Genomic DNA, 7,748 nt, shown 5'->3' with positions numbered 1-7,748 from the left:
ACCAAAGTCTATCATAAACCATGCTTATAACCAACATGTAACCAACATAATAACAAGGATAGCACAACCATAAAAACCACATATTACAAGTACATTTACACATAGAACATAAGAGGAAAAGAGATGTTATTATCATATGAAAAATCCAACTAAGCGAGGGACATCCACGTACCACCAGACTATAGATTGCGCTGAACCAAATATTTCTTTCAGCCAATCACCCTCATGCCATATTCCAAGCATGAATGTGAGACTCACAAAAAAACCAACCAGGGTTTCCTGAGGCCAAACCACCTCAAGTCTCATCAGTAGAACCAATATTTACTAAAATCCCCATTGAATCGCTGGGCCCTAAAAAAGCATGGATGCCTCTAGATCTCTCCACCTAAAACGTGAGGAATTTTTCTATCTCAACCTATCAGATTTACCATATATCCAACTAGTAGGTCTACGAGGTATCCACCCTCTAGGCTTTACTATGTATCCCAACATTCACCAGTCAAGGATTCATAGGCTCAATCAAGGGTATTTACCTTTGAGACTGACTGTGTATCCCGCCATTCACCGGTCTAGGATTCCTAGGCTCAATCGAGGTGTTCACAACTAGGCTTTACCCTTTATCCCATATTACAATTCCTAGGCCTTGTGAACAATACTAAGACCACCCCACTCAACTTCGCCTCCATCCAGTAATCTAGCTCTACCCAATACAAGAGAACCCCACCACACCATGGCTATACGAAAATGGAAAGGAAGTATGAAAAGCATTGTCACACTTGGAAAAACCCATGCCAATGACAACAAGAGAACCAACAACACACATGCATGTACCATGCATGCGAAACATAGCAAGGAAAGCATACATGCAACTCGATACCTACAAGTAATTCTGATGTAGCCTCTTCATCCTTCTCTTCCTTGCTTGGTCTTTGCTTAATCTTTCTTTCTTCCTTTTCCTTTGCCTTCCTTCCTCTAATTCTAGAGTTCTCCAAGAATTCTCTAAGTGTCTAAGAGTGAGAGAGAAAAAGAGAGATCCAAAACTAAACTGACAAAAGATTATCAACTGATCCTCATAAGCCTTTTTATTAATGAGGCCTCTATTTTCCTTAATTTTCCATTATTTTCATCCTCACATGCAACCTGTGACCTTTCACCTTCCTTTTCTCCTAATTTCCATTATTTTCATAAATAAAATTCTAATTAATGCCTCATGCCTTTCCAAAGCCTTTGCCATTTCAATTTCTAATTTCCTTTAGCCATAATAATCGAAATGAACACCCGCTAGTATGTTTTTCCCAACATTCAACTTTGAATATGTGTCCCATGACCTTGGTCTTATATCTCTTTTTTTAACTTTATTACATGGATTTTTGACCAGGGCTTTTATAAAACCCTCCCCCTTGGGGGAACATCGTCCTCGGTGTTCAATGACACCTAAAACCAGAAAACACACTAAAAACCAAAACATACTACCCATGGAGCTTTATAACATAGCTCACTGTAGTATTTAAAAGGAAAAATATATTAGAACATGACAAACATACCATTTACTGGATATTTATAACACAAATAATTACGGTATTTACAATGACAGCCACATATATACTCATACACAGTTTCTTCAACCAACAAATAACCATACAGTCTATGGATCTTATAAATCCAGCTCGATACAATATTTACAATAATATAACCATATACATATATGCACATTTTCTCATCCAGCAAATAAAAGGATATGGTGCCTGCATCCGCAAAAAGGAAATCAAAGGCTCACACCTCCACCCTCAAAAGTACTACCAAGATTCACCTCCTTACCAGGAAGTCCAGAATCCACTGTCAAAGTCAAAATGCATCCAATGTCTAGTTCTACAATCTTGCGTTGCTGTCCTCTCAGTGAAGAGTTACTCACTCATTGTTCCACGACACACTCCCAATGGGCATATGATTCCATATAGCAATGCTAATGAACAAAAACAAATCCATCCCCCGGCCTTCCCTTCTCTCCTACACATTCCCTCGGAAAATCCATTCATCTCGTTCTATGCAGTCACTCACCTTCCAAGTTCCTCGACATTCCCTATCCCGTGTGATCCATCCCTTGGCAATAATTCCTCGCAACAGAAGATCCAAAAACATAGGCATATCCCTGCCTGAAAACCATCATATCGGTCGTAGCATGCTCATGGAAATCAATGGACATTATTGGGTACCAATGTCCCATAATGGCCCTGCTCCTGAAATGCTTTACCAACATATTTTCATTTGTTCCAATTCCTTTTATTGTTTCTACTAATGCTTGCAGTCATTTTCAACCACCCAACCTGGGCATTTTGCCTGATTCTTGTACCAAGCACATAAATTCCATTAGATTCAAAATGAATTGGAATAAACTCAAATCATACCTCATTGGTGGCTTGTCAATAAGGTAAACTTGCAATTCTGTTTACTTCTTGTCACAAGAAGACAAACCAACTCTTTGATCAAATCATTATGTATAAACATATCACATCCAGTTAGTTCAAAATATAACCATCATAATAAAAATCATAGATCACAAGTAACCATCATAATCCAGAATCATAGATCACATGCATAATTTAAAACTGAAATAAAATACTAATACTTATTTTTTAATCGGTCCTTCGCTTCTACCTTTATCCTTTGTCCTTTTCATACACACAGAGAATTGGTTGGCACACCCAGTAAACGCCCAGTTCCTTTTACTTTTCTTCAATTACATACACATAAACAATGTACATCACAACACATACATCCACACACAATGTACAAAACCACACAATACATATACCTACATCCAGCATACGAAACAACACATACACCTACATCCAATGTACATCACAACGTAATACATACGCCTACACCTAGTGTACAACACAACACATACACACACCTACATCTGGTGTACAATGTAATACATATATGTACATAGAGTACAATACAACAAATACACTTGTCACAATGCCACAACTACAAAATTCACATACTTAGTACCACATGTACATAACATAGCATGTACGACTTGCACACAATACCACATGTACACCAGTACCACCTGTACAACATGTACATTGTACCACCTCTACACAACACCACCTGCAAAATGTGTACACAACATCACATGTACATGGCACAACCTAAACAATGTGTACACAACACCACATGTACACCACAACACCTGTACAACGTGTACACAACACCACATGTACACAGCACCACATGCTCTACATGTACACGACACCACATGTACACAACATCACATGCACGACATGTACACAACGCCACCTATACACATGACCACATGTACAACATGTACACAACACTAAATGCACAGAACACCACATGTAAAATCATGCACACAATAGCATATGTACATAAAATTGCATATACAACATGTACATAACACCATATGTACATAACACTGCATATCCAATATCTTCACAACACCATATGCACACAACACTGCATACCCAACATCTTCACAACACCATATGCACACAACACTGCATATCCAACATCTTCAAGCCACAATATGCACACAACACTGCATATCCAACATGTGCACAGTACGATATGTACACAACACCACATATCCAACATGTACATAGTACCATCTATACCCAACACTACATATGATATATACACACAACACCATCTATACAACATGAACACAACATCATATGCACACAATACTACAAATGCTACATCTACACAACATTTGTACTACACATCCTAATACCACATTGTCCTTACCAAACGACCTTGCTCCAGTGTCTCTCTGCCATCCATGCTTATCCTAGCATGTTGCAGATCACGTTGTTTTCATTCCACTAATGTATCCCTCAGCATAGCTTGTCCATAACATAGACATAGTATAATCACATAATATCAACTCATAACCACATGATACCGACCTCATAGATTTGTTAGGACTACTCTTCCCACTTAATTCCCCATAAGACCAGGAATCTGTTCATGCCATTCACCTGCATAAGAAATCATTCCTCCACAAGAATGATCCTTGAAAACCCTGTCAGACAGTGACATAGATACATACAGACATACATATATATACACATTAGCATAAAACAATCATGACCCATGACGACCTTGTCATACATGACATACATAAATACATACATAATACATATAAATATTAGCATTAAACAATCATGATTCTAACGACCCTGTCAGACAATGACATACATATATACATATATAGACGTTAACATAATCATGATCACAACATAATTACCAAATAGCCTAAGGTTAAGGTTAAGAGAACTTCTTTTATTCATGCACAACATGCACAACATTCAGAACAACAATTCCCAACATAACCAAGGAATCTGATGCCTCAAATCCATTTACTTTATGTTTCATGTTACCTTTCTCATGTTTGTCTTGCCATCGCCCATTTACCCCAATGGACCCAACTAGTCCAACAAGTTTTCATATTCTTCCCTTTAGTTGCCCTTATAGATGCACCATGCTTCATCTGAGTCTTACATTACCTGTTAGGTTTCATTAAAATCTCCCCGAGCTCCATTAACTTTCCTCTTTCCCAAAATAATTCCCAAAACCCTCAAAACATGAAAGGTATAATCACATAATATCAACTAAAAACCACATGATACTGACCTCATAGATTTGTCAGGCCTGCTCTTCCCACTTAATTCCCCATAAGACCAAGAATCTCTTCATGTCATTCACCTGCATAAGAAATCATTCATCCACAAGAATGATCCTTGAAAACATTTTCAGACAGTGACATAGATACATACAGACATACATATATATAAACATTAGCATAAAATAATCATGATCCATGATGACCTTGTCATACACGACATGCATACATACATATATACATATAAATATTAGCATTAAACAATCATGATTCTGACGACCTTGTCAGACAATGACATACATGCATACATATATACATATATAGATATCACATAATCATGATCACAACATAATTACCAAATAGCATAAGGTTAAGGTTAAGAGAACTCCATTTATTCATGCATAACATGCACAACATTGATAGCAACAATTCCCAACATAACCAAGGAATCTGATGCCTCAAATTCATTTAGTTTATCTGTCATGTTACCTTTCTCATAATTGTCTTTCCATCATCCATTTACCCCAATGGACCCAACTAGTCCATCTGGTTGTCGTATTCTTGCCTTCAGCTACCCTTATACATGCATCGAGCTTCATCTCAGTCTTACATTACTTGTTAGGTTTCATTCAGCTCTCCTTGATCTCCATTAAATTTCCTCTTTCCCAAACTAATTCCCGAAACTCTCAAAGCATGAAAGGTAAGAACCATAAACAAGAGAAAAGAAAACCATGAAACACCAATAGGAACATGACACCACAAATAAAGTGGCAAGGCCTTTCACCAGACGTCATCAAAACCCATAAATGAAGCTCAAACAAATCACAAACTACCGAAGGCACAAAACTCCCAACAAACACCATGACTTAACACCATGGGTTCCGAATGCCTCCACGGGAAATTCAACCTGAGACTTCTTCAGTATTTCATGGAAGCCTCTTTTTCCATGAAATCCCTACATCATACTATCATAAACACATAATTGTTAGTGCATAAATAAATATAACAATATACCAGTTACCTTACCTTGTTGTACCAAGCATGCGGCCTTGTAACTAAACACATCCATGCCATATCTCAAGGGACTCCAAATCCCTTGACAGATCCAACTATAACTCAAAACTATCTAATATACCTACCAAATACATGTTCATGACTATAGCACATATCCACATAATGTCAGACGAAATCAAGATTAAGAAGACTTCCTGTATTCGTGCCAAGTAGCCATTCATTTGGAATTGCGGTTTCCAAACATAGCTAAAGGAATTATCACCTAATTCCTTTATTTTACCTTTACCCTACTACAATTGAGTTTTACTATGTATTGTTACATCACCCAACTATTAGTTATATAACAAACCAAAGATTACCTTGTCACGCTAATATCAAGCATGTTGGCCTGCATCTGTTCACACATGTCAGTCGCATGCTCCAAAGATCAAGACATCATATGTATTGATTTAAAATCAATATTTACCAAGGCTAAAGTCATTTCATAACCAAAATTCAACTCACAATCATTATACATAATACTACAACTAGCACCCACTTGCACGCAAGTGCATATCAGTTGTCTCAACACATTTTGTGTTAGTAGAACCGTCTTAAAAAAATATCATGCAATCTTATAGACACATACTCATTCAAGCAATAGATAGATGACATAATAGACACCAAACACTCAAACACTAAATAAATGACATAATCAAACATTCAAACACCAAATAACCAACATAAGCAAACTCATACCTACAAGGGAGAGACTATAGTCTTTTTCACCCAGTTATGTGCCCGCGACCATGGGATTTAAGCCACTTTTTTAGTATAGGATCCAAACCTCTGCCCATAACTTAATGACACTTTCCAAAACCATGAATGACACAAGGATAAATCCTTCCATACAAACCTTAGAAAATAAATTCACCTAACAAGGCCTAGCCATGACAAACATTCTACCAAACATATCATGAACATAAAATCTACAGGTCATAAATACACATATGAACATAGGGGTCTGATACTCATCTGAAAATCACCAAGAAGCTCTAGTTCCTTCTCATAATAGTTGCAATAACATCTATTAGGTCATACATTTATCATTCATTTATTTACTAATCAAAACATGATGAGAGCCATAACAAAATTTTGTCATGAACCGTGCTTATAACCATCATGTAACCAACAGAATAAAAAGGATAGCACAACCATAAAAACCACATATTAACAAGTAAATTTACACATACACTAGAAGAGAGAAATAGCTCTTATTATCATATGCAAAATTCAACCAGGCTAGGGATTTCCATGTACCACCCGGCCATAGATTTGGCTTTAACCAAATCTTTCTTTCATCCAATCACCCATGTGCCATATTCCAAGCATGAATGTAGGACTCATAACAAAACCAACCAGGGCTTCCCAAGGCCAAAACACCTCAACCCTCATCAATAGAACCTTAGAACAATCCCCACTGGATCACTAGGCCCAAAACAAGCATGGATGCCTCTAGATCAAGGAAAATTTGAAGGATGGAAAATTTTCTTGAAGTTTAAAAACATTGGTGAATCTCACTAATCCCTAATATGAAAACTATAAAATTTTTATTGATATATTTGGAAAATTATTCAAATTTATAATGAATTTATATATAGTCTCTATATAATGTTGGTGATTTTTAAGGTAAAATAATTTTATATTCTAAAATTTGGCGAATCATCGTTTATAAAAAATTGAAATTGGGGAATCTTTTTTGTGGAAAAATCACGGAAAATTAGGCCACTGGGTGAACTTTAGCCCCTAAAATTTTCCATGCTCTGAATCTCTCCACCTAAATCGTGAGAAGTTTGTCTGTGTCAACCTATCAAATTTACCATGTATACCTCCATTATTGGTCAAGGGATTCCTAGGCCTATGAGTTCTCCACCCTCTGGGAATTACTGTGGATCCCTCCATTCACTGGTCAAGGATTCCTAGGCTCAATCAAGGGTATTCACCTCTAACATTTACCATACATCCCACCATTCACTAATCAAGGATTCCTTGAATCAATTGAGGTGTTCACAACTAGGATTTACTGTGTATCCCATCTCGGGAT

Source organism: Pinus tabuliformis, chromosome 9 (genome assembly GCF_031772625.1).
Source record: "Pinus tabuliformis cultivar Carrire ecotype Pingquan chromosome 9, CPIR1, whole genome shotgun sequence".
Classification (NCBI taxonomy): Eukaryota; Viridiplantae; Streptophyta; class Pinopsida; order Pinales; family Pinaceae; genus Pinus; species Pinus tabuliformis.
Note: the sequence above shows the minus strand (reverse complement) of the source record.